This window comes from Chrysemys picta, chromosome 6 (genome assembly GCF_011386835.1).
Source record: "Chrysemys picta bellii isolate R12L10 chromosome 6, ASM1138683v2, whole genome shotgun sequence".
In the NCBI taxonomy this organism is placed as follows: domain Eukaryota; kingdom Metazoa; phylum Chordata; order Testudines; family Emydidae; genus Chrysemys; species Chrysemys picta.
This window is the reverse complement of record NC_088796.1, coordinates 13,424,902-13,436,936: the sequence shown is the minus strand read 5'-3', so window position 1 is coordinate 13,436,936 and position 12,035 is coordinate 13,424,902. Positions and strand designations below refer to the sequence as shown.

The following is a 12,035-nucleotide window of genomic DNA, read 5'->3' as shown; positions in this document are numbered from 1 at the left end:
CATTCAGCAGACAGAGCTCCTTTGCCAAAGTGATCAGTTTTGGCTGGTGTTGGGTTACAAATCACTTTAGTGCGGGGGATAATGGAATGTTGTTATCCTTATTGTATGAGTAAAGGGTAGCAGAACTGTACTTAGCCTGTCCTGATTCAGGGATTTTCCCTAAACTGTACCTCACTCACTAAGCAAGGGGTAGGGATGCCAAATCCCACTGAAAGAGAGACAGAGGGTGGGGACAGGTGTTTCTACTGGGGGGTGTGGGCTCTGCCTACAGAGTTCCAAATGGTATTTGGCCCTTCTCTCACCACTGTTTAAAGACAGAGCTGATTAGATTCAATTGAGAGTCCTTGTTTTGTTCAGTGATTGCTACAGCTGAAATGACTGATAACCAGGTGCTGAGCCTTGCACATGGTGTGGGACAGTGTTGCAGTGAAAAAAGACTACAGAGCCTGCACTAGCCGCGAGGTTCCCCACTAACCACTGAAATCACTGAGAGCTGGGTCAAGTGGTGGAACCTTGTGCCATCATAGCTGAGGCATTGCTCAATCCCCCCCACCTTGCAGGGGGTAGAAGGTGAATTCATGTGAATGAACCTCTCAACTCTAGGTCTTCACTGATGCAGGACAGCAACTGTGAGTGAGGGTGCAATGGAAGAAGAGGGGAGTGATGTGTTAAAGGAACATTTGTTGTTGGACTTTCACACCACAAGATGAGAAACGGAGGCAAAGGACGCTGCCCAGTGTACTCTGGGGTGGGTGTTTGCGCACGGTCAGGTGCTTTTCAATCATAGTTGAGGTATTTTTCCCAAATTAATGCTGGGTTTCTTTTCTCTTTTTATTAAGTTTTCCTTGCTATACCCAGACTCAATGCTTGCGACTGAGGAAGTGTTGCCGCTGAGTGGTGCCCAGGGTGGTTGTGAATTTTCCCAAATTACTGGATGGGTGCTCGAGCTGGTTCTATCGTCTATTGTTAAGAAGAGCCCCTAGATATTGACCCCAGCCCTTGTTATTGCCAACTCCTCCTGGCAGAAGGGTTACATATACGATAAAACAGTGGCACTCAACCAGAGCTACACGTATCCCTGGGGGTATGCCAAGTACTTCCAGAGGGTACATCAGCTCATCTAGATATTTGCCTAGGCTTACAACAGGCTACATAAAAAGCACTAGTGAAGTCAGCACAAACTAAAATTTCATACAATGACCAGCGAAGGAAGCTGGTGCTTGGGGCAGCCAATGGAAAGGGGTGGCACGTGCGGGTCTTTGGCAGCAATTCAGCAGCGGATCCCTCAGTCCCTCTTGGAGTGAAGGACCAGCCACCGAAAAATGAAAGCGGCTCTGTGGAGCTGCCGCTGAAGTGCTGCCGATCACGGCTTTATCTTTTTTTTTTTCCCCGCTTCGCCGCTTGGGGCGGCAAAAAAGCTGGAGCCGGCCCTGTACAGCAGTCTGGAAAGGTTGAGAACCACTGCAATAAAAGACTTTCCCTCCCCTAAATAGCTTATAATCTAAGACCCTGACTCTGCAACCACTTATCTATTGCATGTAAAACTTTACTCACCCAAGTAGTCTCAAAGAAGTCAATGGGACTGCTCGCATGCAGGATCAAGGCCTAAATACATTTTTAAATAAATCTATTTTTGTCTTGCCTTATACGTTTTTTAAAAGCTGAATTGATTTTGATTTTTGTTCACCTTTGAAAGGGAGGAAATCCCCTCCAGCAGGGACTAAAACCTCTTTTTAAGGTGGTTTGATATTAGAAATGCTACTAAAAGAATCTCAAAGGGACACTGGACATTGCCGCATATCAGTGGTGCATCATGAGCCAAGCAGAGGTTTCACTCAAGAAACAGGCTGCTGTGCTCGCAAAAACAGCTGCTGTTGTCACATGAAGGAGAAGGAAAGCTCCTGAAGAAATAGGCCAGATATTGCAGATCCAGTCGAAAAGGGGGGTTGAAAGGGAGTGAAGTATTAGCAGCTCATGAACAGCATAAGCCTGATCCTATAACTAATAAAGCCATGATACTCCCATTGACTTCTACCGGAGCAGGCCCCCATAATTCCACTGTTTGTCCCCTGCTGACCTCTTAGGCAGGATTTCCGTGCGGGAGGGCACTCCAGCTACTGATACAACTGCCCAGGCAAGGGGAGTGTTTTGTGGGCGGACTGAAATTTGACATCAGGGGGAAGCTGGAACAGTGCATTGGTTGCAAATATCCGTGATGCAGAGGCAGAGGCTGGATCTGGCATGACATGTATAGGAGAAAGTGGTGAGGGGTGGGGAGACCTGGTGATTTGAAGAGCTTAAGAAACATGAGATTGACAGTGGAGGAGAAGCAGAAAGAGAAGGGAGCTGGGATGATAGAAAAGCTGCCACACTCACTGAAGGTAAATGAGAAATCATAGTCTGCCAGTCTGTTTGGCAAAAGTCTGATTGCTGCTGATCTACTGTTCTGTCTGGAGCTCTTGCAGCTGGAAACATGTGATGTTCTCTGGGGCATGTTCTGATCCATTTATTCAAACCTTTACCCAAAATTTAGATCCTTGGTGATCTGCTTAAGCCTCTTGGATTTTAAAAACGCAAATCAACTCCAAACAATTTAGGATTTCATTTTCACAATGGAATGCCTGTATTCTAAAGTGAGATGTTTTGTGTATAAAAATGAGAGCGTTCAGAGGAAGGTGCAGTACAAATGAGATGTCAGATGCATGCAGATAAATTCATAGTACCAAGAGGGAGATTTTCAAAGGCACAAAAGTGAATGGGAGTTAGGCATGAACTCTCTTTTGTGCCTTTGAAAATCTCCCCCTAAAGAATTTGGTAAAGGGATTTGTTAGGCATAATAACTATGCTGGGCTTGTCACCTGAAGATCTCAAAGTGCTTTACTATCCAGTGATAGTTTATGGTAATAATGGAAATGTGTAGAATGCTAACAGAAGTAGGAAATAAATAGGTGTCATAATGAAAGATGACTGTTTAATGAGGAATAAACAAATGAGAAGTTAAATTTAGTGATATGACATATGACCCAGACACTGGCTTGATTGATCTTGACTTCTTAGGGTCGTTTATTTTTTTTTCAGCTGATAGATAGATGATCTTTAACTGCTATCAAGTTAATCACAGTGGAATATTCCTCACAGATGTCCCTTGAGGAGACCTATCCCAGATCTTATTTCCTGTTTCTGAGTGATGCTCTGAACTTGGATCCAATATAAGCTACTCAAAAATGTTGGGCCAGTTAGAATAATGAATCTTTCAGTCACAGGCATGGAAGGTTGCTGGTAGCATTGCACCTTTCTGAAATTACATGCTCCAGTTACCCTGACTTTCTTTAGGATTGGTGAAACACAAAAATAGAGGAACAAGATATGAGACATAAAAACCATCAGATCCCTAATTCTATTGGAATCAGTATATTCTAGACCAGCCACAGTAGGTATGATACTGCTTAACACTTTTGCACTTGTCACTCACTATGAAGAATACATAATGTAAGTTTTCCTGGGAGACTGTAGAAAACAAAAAGAACAGGAGTACTTGTGGGTTCTTTTTGCAGATACAGACTAACACGGCTGCTACTCTGAAACCTGTGGAAAACAAGCAGATATCTGTAATCCCGCTAATGGGTGGCATTCACAGCTGAGTAGTATCAGGCCCTGCATTTCCATAACTTGCTACCTTTTTTTTTTTTTAAAGGCATCATTTTGGGGGGAAGGATACTGATACCTGAGCTACAATATTACTCATAATTAATAAAGCATGGTTCGATTTCTTAATGTTCATGTACAGTGTATTAAGAATTTTCTTTAATTATAGTGTATAAGAAAAGAATCTTGGAGCTATAAAGCTTCTCCTTATTCCACTTGTGGATCTCTGATTGACTCCCTGTGAAACCATTCAATCTAGTTAGTAGAATATGAATGGTATAAAATATCACAATGAAAGGACCAAGCCCTGGAGTTTAGTTTCAGAGAGGAACATCTTCATATTTCAGGACTATTCAGATCTGGAGTTCTCGTTGTGCTCAGAATAGAGACAGAGTTCAGGAACATAGTTTGGTTTTCTACCCAAACATTTTGGGTCAAGCCCATCTCTGCACTAAGACTGTTCACAAAGCCTCACACACACTTCAAAGTGAGAGGTGTTTATGAGAACCCTTACAGCATATGAATATTTTATAGCCTTACAATATAGCAGAGCTGAAGGCCGTGTCCATCTTCAAAGCATCATGGAGTCATCAAGTGATCTTAAGTATTGCTAGATCTATGGTGGAGGTCCAACTTGTAGTGAGTAAGGATCCAAGTGTTAGTTTTTGCCTCGTTGCCTGAAAGCATGCAGTAGAATTAAAGACCGCAGAGTGAAATAAGTTTTGGGAGTGTCACAAGTGGTGGATTCAGGCAAAACAGTATTTTAAGATACTGTCATCCTCACCTATTTTGATCTGAAAGCCTAGCTACAAACTAATAGAGACTGCTTCTCACATGGATTGAAGCTGTCTATTCTCTCTTCATTTAGTCAAATTCTTCTCTCAAGCATGCAACTGACTTCCAACCAGCTGTCAGTGGCTGTCAGTACACAAGAATGAAGACTCCATACACGATCCTGATCCTCCTCTCACTGTAGTTCATAGCAAAATTACTTCACTGAGACGACTGAATTGTTACAACCTGGCTCAGTCCCACTCCGGATGGTCACCAGTTTGTTGCAAGTGGATCCAAGTGTTGGGCCCCATATTCTTCCAAGTCAACTAGGTGTATGCTGAGTCTAGTCACTGTTTCTAGCTCTGGGTCTCTAGGGACACTCCCAGGCTCAGACATATTGTTGGGTCCTTCCTTGGGACCTGGGATTCCATAGTCCAACCTCCCCAGACCCTGGACCCAGAGTCTCAGACTTCCTGAGCCCCTCAGTTGCTTACATGCATTCCTCCAGAATTCCATCGGACTTCTAATTTAATTACTTTGGGGACAACGTGGCAGGAAAGCAAGAACAGAGACTTAGCAAAATAACTTCTTAATCACAGGAGCTTTATGCTTAAAAAGCACTAGAGAGTTACAGATCTTTGCAAAATAACAAATCCTGAGATGCACCCCCTGCTCTTAATCTAATCTCACCCCTTCTATGAGTCTGAGGTCTCCTCAGTGGTTCAGACTAGGTGGAGTCCCTCCCGCCTTCTCTCTCTCCAGCCCTCTCTTCTTGAATATGATGATGGATGCTCCCCTCTGCTCAGAGAAACATCCTCACTTTAAATATAGTCTCCCTCTTTGGCTCTGGGGCCTGGGTGAGAAGCTGCAGATCTACCAGCCATGCTGGTGCCTCTGTGTAGAAAATCCATTGTTCCATGGGGTTGGGCCATCAGCTGAGAGACAATCAAAGTAGATAGCTCTAGATTGCTCTGTGATGGCTTCTCAGTCATAGTCCTTCATTGAGCTTTTAAGCGCCTTTCCTGGGCAGGTTGGCTGTCTGGACTACATTATAATAATCTTAGGTTAGACATAAGGTAAGCACACAAAACAAAACGGATCTCCTAATCCAAAATGGAGATTACAACACAAAATGGAGCTCACAGTTAGACTCAGTCATATCCCACATGGTTCTGATCCAGAGACTGGACTGAAAAACTCCAGTTGACTTCTGCCCCTATGTGCGTAAGTGAAGTAGTGATAAATAAAGTCCCTAGCTACTGGTGGAGTTTGAGCACCAGAAAGTAACATTATTAGCCCCAGAATTATTATGAATAGCGACCTTCATGCGATTGCTAGTGATTCAGTCAGCATACTCTTTCCCTGTAGAGCTGGTTTACTGGGTTGGGGCTGGTCAGTCTGGCTTTCCCCTTGTACAGATAAGACCTGATGCAATGGGCCACACCAAGTTAGGCAAATGTTGCCCTTATAGAGGAGCTTTCTGATCTGCACTGGCTCTCCTGTGGAGCTTCCCATTGGCACCAGTGATGAGTCTTCATGTTGAAGAAACGCAGCATAGGCCATAGAGCTCCGCAGTGCAGATAAGCGCTTTGCGGTGGGGCTCCAAGCGGAGACGTTTGCTTTAAAAGTTATCTTTGATGTAGGTTTCCCTTTGCAGAGCTGAACTACTCTTCTGCTTCCACTAGATGGCATTTCGTTTCCTTAACAAAGCTCCTCACTTGCTTGTTTTCCAACAATTTCTTTCTCTATTATTATGGTCCTATCAATGTTAGACTCTATTTTTAATATTTTTAACATCTCATTATTTTGTCTATTTTTTTATCCCCGGAAGCCCTCAGTTCCTCTCCCCCCTCCCCCTTGGCCCAGGCTTGAGTGCATTGCTTGAATCTCAGACTGGAAAGTATAGGCAAGTTTGTATCCTTCAAGGTGACCTTAAATGGCATTAATAGAAGGAAAGCAATCTGATGCCATTAACAGCACTCTCCTGGATTAATGGCTGGCACAAACAAGGCTCCTTGGTGAAGATGCCCAGAGCCTTCCTGCATCACTGTTATTTTGGGTCCTAGGGTTTGTAATTGTATTACCCAGCAAAGCTTAACTAAGCCACAGTACCAGGTTCTTAGCGCCCTTGGATTTTTTCCGCACATTCCCAGCAGGGTTGACGCATCTACAGATCCAGCAGCACCGAGCCTGAGTCGACAGACATGTGCTACAAATAGCTGTGTAAACAGCACCTTTAAGTTGCGACTTGGGCTCTGAAGCCCACTCCCCTCCCTAGACTTCCAAGGCAGAGCTCCAGTGTCTACACAGCTATTTTTAGCACGGTAGCCCAAGCCCCACAACCCCAAGTGTGTTGACCCAGGATGAGAGGCTCACTGCTGTGGGCTCTGTAGACATGCACAGAGAAGTCAAGTGCCTTGGCCAAGGTCACATAGTGAATCAGTGGCTCTGCTGCATTTAGAACCCAACATCTTTCTTGTTCTCAGTCCTTTTGATTGAATCACCTGTCACAAGGCTGGCCCTTTAAGGGAGTAAGATGCCCAGCCTACCAGTGACAGGGTTCCGTGAAGGGCATGAACCAACCCAGGTCCAAACCTGGAGCCACAGTGTTTATGGGATGAGTCGCACTCCAACCCTCTATCTGGTAGCCTGCTGATACTTGCTTTCCTGGGACCCATGAAGCCCAGCCCCAGTTTGAGGCTCCGCCCCCGCAGTCTTATTGGTGGAGTCCCGGAGCAGCTGATTGGCCTGCTGGCCCTACTTAAGCCATCAGCAGGAACAGGGAGCTGTTTGAACAACTGGGCTCCACTCTGTTCTGGACTGTGTGCTTCCTGCTCCTATTCCTCTGGCTTGATTTCCTAGTATCTGATTCGAGGTTCTGACCTCCAGTTTGTCTCCTGCTCCTGATCTCTTCATATCCTGACCCAGCTGACTCCTGTATTGTGACTGCAGACTCTGGATCTGACTACTAGGTCCGGCCACTCGTGACCCGGATGCGACACCTGGGTCTAATCAAAGGCTTAGGACAGATCAGTTAAATGACGCTCCTGAGGAGGGGAGCCTCTCAGAGAGCCTGAACTAGGCAAAAGTTTTCTAGGTAGGGAGGCCTCCGAGAGACCCTGATAAAGTAGAGGAAAGACTGCAGAACTTTCCAGACAGGGTGGCCTGGGAGAGACCCAGTGTCAGGCTCTCTAGAGTAGCTCATGGGCATGAGTGCTAACCTCAAGGCAGACTGTCAAGGAACAGGGCACAAACCTCAAACTGGTTGTATGTTCTATAATTAGACGTCACCAACCAAATAACAAATGTGAACTCCTCAAGCACTAGAACAGCCTTAACAGAGACCAGAATGCCCATGGGGACTGTCTGTGACTCTATCTTGCCACCCAGGCAAGCCTGCCTTTCTGATCAATGGTCCCTTTCACCAAAAATCACAATATTCAGGTTGCTACCAGTCCCAAAGGACCAGTCACTTACCCCAGGTCGATTGTACTTGAGACCTCAAACCAAAGACAATGCTTATAGCTGTTGCCGGCACAGAGGCCCGAGGACAGCAACAGCGGGGTTTGTTGCCCAGTGTGCTTCGCGCCAATAAACACACCAGGCTGGAGAAGCAAACAAAGTTTATTTGAGATCTCAAAGTGGTGCAAGGAGACAGGCAAGTCTCAGATCAAGCACACCAGCAAAAACAGTTTTCCTTTCTTGATACATTTTACAACTAAGCCCCCCTTCTTCCCCCCTCTCTACCACCCCCCCTCTACTCCTTCCTTTCCTCCCCCTCCCCTCTCTACCGAAGGCATGTTTATACATTCAAGCAATTAAATCATTCTGGGGCTATAAGTCTAGTTTGTTAGTAACTTCTCTCTAAACAGTTATCTGGTCCTGTTCCCCTTGATTTATTACCTCTTCTCCAGCTAGAAACATGCAAGCCTCATCATTATCGCTTGGTACCTGGTATGAGGGGGGTTGTAACTGATAATTGGCTGTTTACACATTCCATGCATTTAGCTTTCGAGGTCGATTAGAGTTAACCATTGAAGAACTTTGGTTCACTAGGCCTAGTGACATCAACATAGCCAATCCTATAATACTAACAAAGGAAAAGAAATGAGTTATTTACAAGGTCAAAGCAGGTAAACATACACACACTTACATGTGAGAAACAGTCTTAGGTTCCAAAAGGTAATAGAAGCTGCTATAGTATTCAAGCTCTATATGTCCTTTAGGGCTAACCCAAAGCAGGCAGCTTATGCTTGGAAATGTTGCCCTCTGAATTCCAAGCAGCACAGTGACAATTCCTCTTTGACGGGGATTTTTATTCCCTTCCCTTAGCGTTCAAACTGTGATGGGATGAGTGTTTGTGCATGTCCGCCCTTCATGGGGGGACAGGAGGGAGGAAGCATGTCCACTCATGTTCCACAATGGCTTGTCTGATATCTATAGGCCTTCTTTTGTTGAGCCAGAGATGACACCTCTTGTGGTGAGCTAGTGTTCACATTTGGTAATGCTTTTCTCCTGACTGTGTGGGCTTCCAGTCTCATAGTAAACACTTTTTTATAGTTACAGAGCAAACACGTATATCTGTATCCTATGTTATAAGGTAGTATTTAAGAGAGGTTAATGCATGCAGCAGTTTACAAGCATTTCATAAAGTCTAAACACATTGTTATAAAAGTAGTCTCTATTTTAACAATGCCAACACTCAGGTGAGTCAGACTTGCTTCCAGCTATGCATTTGTCAGTGTTCAGTGAGGCCTCGGGGCCTTGGAGTGAGCTGGCACCTGGTCTTCCAGTGTTATGCACTGACCAAGCAGGAGACAGACTGCAGAGCTCTCCAGGCAGTGGAGAAGCCTGAGGCCTTACAGCAGAAGGAACCTCTGCGGGAACCCAGAGACTTTTGTTTGGGGACTTTTAAGTTTTATCTGGGCTCTGAGGTAAGAGCCTTTAAACTTATATAGGAGTGTTCCTTTCAGAAGGCTTTATTGAAGGGAGATATAGTGTAAAGCAGAATGTTTGGCTTCTCCTTGACTGGGCCTCTTACATGACCTCATTGTGACCTTATTGAGATGGGGAAACTGAGGCAGGCCACAGCAGCACCACATTTAGCCATAAAGGGGGTGCTCAGGAGGCAACGATGCCACCTGTACACTGCTAGATGACCTATTCTTTTTATCATCTTTAGTTGAACAGACTGGCTGCTGGAAAATCAGCTCAAGTTTTGTAAATGTACTTGTATACAAATACATATAATGGGTGATGTTGTCTAACTGGTTCACCAGCAGTTGTTGGGAACGGTTGCCTTCCTCATGAGTGATGAAGCCACAAGTCACTTATTCAGGACACCCCAAACATGGACCAATAAAACCTTTATGCCCCACCACACCACTTGCAAGAAATCCACCATCTTTTTGCCCCCCCCACCCCCCCCAAAAAACATTTTGTCTGAAAGCCATAAACATTTCTCTCAAGAAGTTGTCCAGGAAAAAAACCTACCAATTTTACAAACTTTTTTTGTAAATAATAATTTTTTCCCCCCAGAGAAGACACCAAGTGTGTTTATTGCAAAGCAGCATTCCCAGAAAAAGCTGCCAGGGCCAATTTTGTTGCCACTGGAGTCAATGGAAGCGTGGTCATTGAGTTCACTAGGAGCAGGATCAACTCTTACATATATTTCAAGGAACGTTTGCTGGAAATCCAGCAGTTTCTAATAATTCCCACCCCTACACAGAGGCAGCTGCAGGGGAAAGTCCTTTCCACTCTGGGGGAGCTGGCTTTTGTAATAGCTTCCCCTCCCCCATCCAGATGGGCTGAGGCAGCTGCAGGCAAAGTCCTGGGGGAAATATTACAGAACTAATTAAAACAATCACTCAATGCTTTTATCAGTGCTGTAAAAAAACAAAATAAAAAAAAAACAAAAAAAACCCAGGTGGCCTGAAATGCTCTTCCTGGATATAGATCCTGGAAGATGCTGAGTGCATTCTGGGCACTGCTCAGAGCCTTCAGCTCTTGTAGACTTCACTGGAGGATAAAGGTGCTCAGTTCTTTGCTGGCCTGAGGTTCTATGTGCCAGGTTCTATATGCCCACTTCTACACCACTGATGTCAATGGGAGTTTCACCATTGACTTCACTGGAAGCAGGGTAAGGCCGTTTTATGTACTAAGCTTGCACATGCTGGTCAGGATGCAGAAACCCAATTAGGTTCCTGAATTGACAGAACGTAATGATCCAGATTGCGCTACCTCTATCCATCCCCCATGAAAATCAATAGACAGGCTCCCATTGGTTTAAATTGGAATTGATTTGGGCCCTAAGTCAGTGGAGGCACAGAATCTGGCCCAATTATTCAATTTTATATGAGATGTGTGCGTTACTCTTTGGGGCAGATTCGTCCCTGGCATAACTCCACTGAAATTTGGCATCTGCTCACTCATTAAGTGTTTATTATTAGAGCATCGGTTTCTATTAAAACCTCCAAACTGCACAGAGAGTGAAGTTTCCATTTGTTAGCAGCTGGCGTTTTAATTTCTCTTCCTGAAGTATTCACAACAAGCAGAGCTGAGTACTAGGAAGCGTAGCCTGGGTGTGCAGATGTTAGCAACCCACAGAGCAAAAATGGTGTTTAAATTTTAAACTCCAGGAGCATGACATCACCAATGTGGTTTAGGTCTGATTTTAAAAAGGAGGGGTTCTTTCAGAATGAGTTTGAATCTCCGCATCCCCCCCTTCAGAGCCCTGATATTGTCCTAATTCCCTCCCTTTTCATATCCCTCTCCCAAGCCCCCTTGTCCCCAGAGCTCCATATGATGGCTATCTTCAAGGGTGAATTAGGTGCTCAGATATCACAATGATGGGCATGGTGTAGAGCCTAGATTAGATAGAATTAGGATTAAGCCTTATCTAGAGTAATCCTAGACATTGCCATGCCAGATCAAACCAGTGCTTGATTTATTCCCATATCCTGTCTCTGATGTTGGCCAGTATTAGATGCTTCAGAGAAAGGTGCAAGAAAACCCCGTAATGAATAGTTACAGACTAATCTGCCCAAAAGCAGTCTGCGGTTGAGTTATGCCCTGAGTCATGAAGGTTTATATCTAATCTATGTAATTGTAAAAGTTTTTATTCTTCATTCAAAGACACAGTCAAATCAGTTTGGCAAAGTCTTGACATTGTTGCGGTGAGTTCCAAAGGCTCTGTGTTGTATAAACAGGTATTTCCTTTTACCGGTTTTAATTGTATTACCTTTTCATTTCAATTACATCCTAAATTCTAGTACTGTGAGAGAGGGTAAGTGAAAGCACCCGATTGACCTTTCATTATTGTCTATACCTCTTCATGTCTCTCAAATAAGTAAAAAATACAAGATCCCAAATCCACTCTTGCATGAGCAGCTGAGTAAAAAATATGGATGAATATGGGTTTCCTAGTTTTGTTTGTTTGTTGTTTAAATCGTAAGAGCAGGAGGACTGGTAATGGAGAGGATTTACAGGGAATGAGGGAGCATTAACAGTAGAGGGCAGGATCAGTCGATCCGTATGACAATTCTTTAATCCACCAGGACCACCGTCCATGATGAAGCCTGAAAGGAAGACCCATGTACTTTGTGGAAAGCTTAACC

General features: G+C 44.4%; 1 protein-coding gene across 2 annotated transcripts in view; it reads left to right on the top strand.

The window, feature by feature from the left end:
- Positions 1-2,209: 2,209 nt before the first annotated feature.
- ST8SIA5 (ST8 alpha-N-acetyl-neuraminide alpha-2,8-sialyltransferase 5) overlaps positions 2,210-12,035 on the top strand; it is a 113,748-nt gene continuing 103,922 nt past the window's right edge. For both annotated transcript variants that reach the window (XM_042850698.2, XM_005305411.4), the window contains exon 1: positions 2,210-2,381. The gene's annotated coding sequence lies outside the window, so the exon portion shown is untranslated. The remainder of the gene's footprint in view (positions 2,382-12,035) is intronic.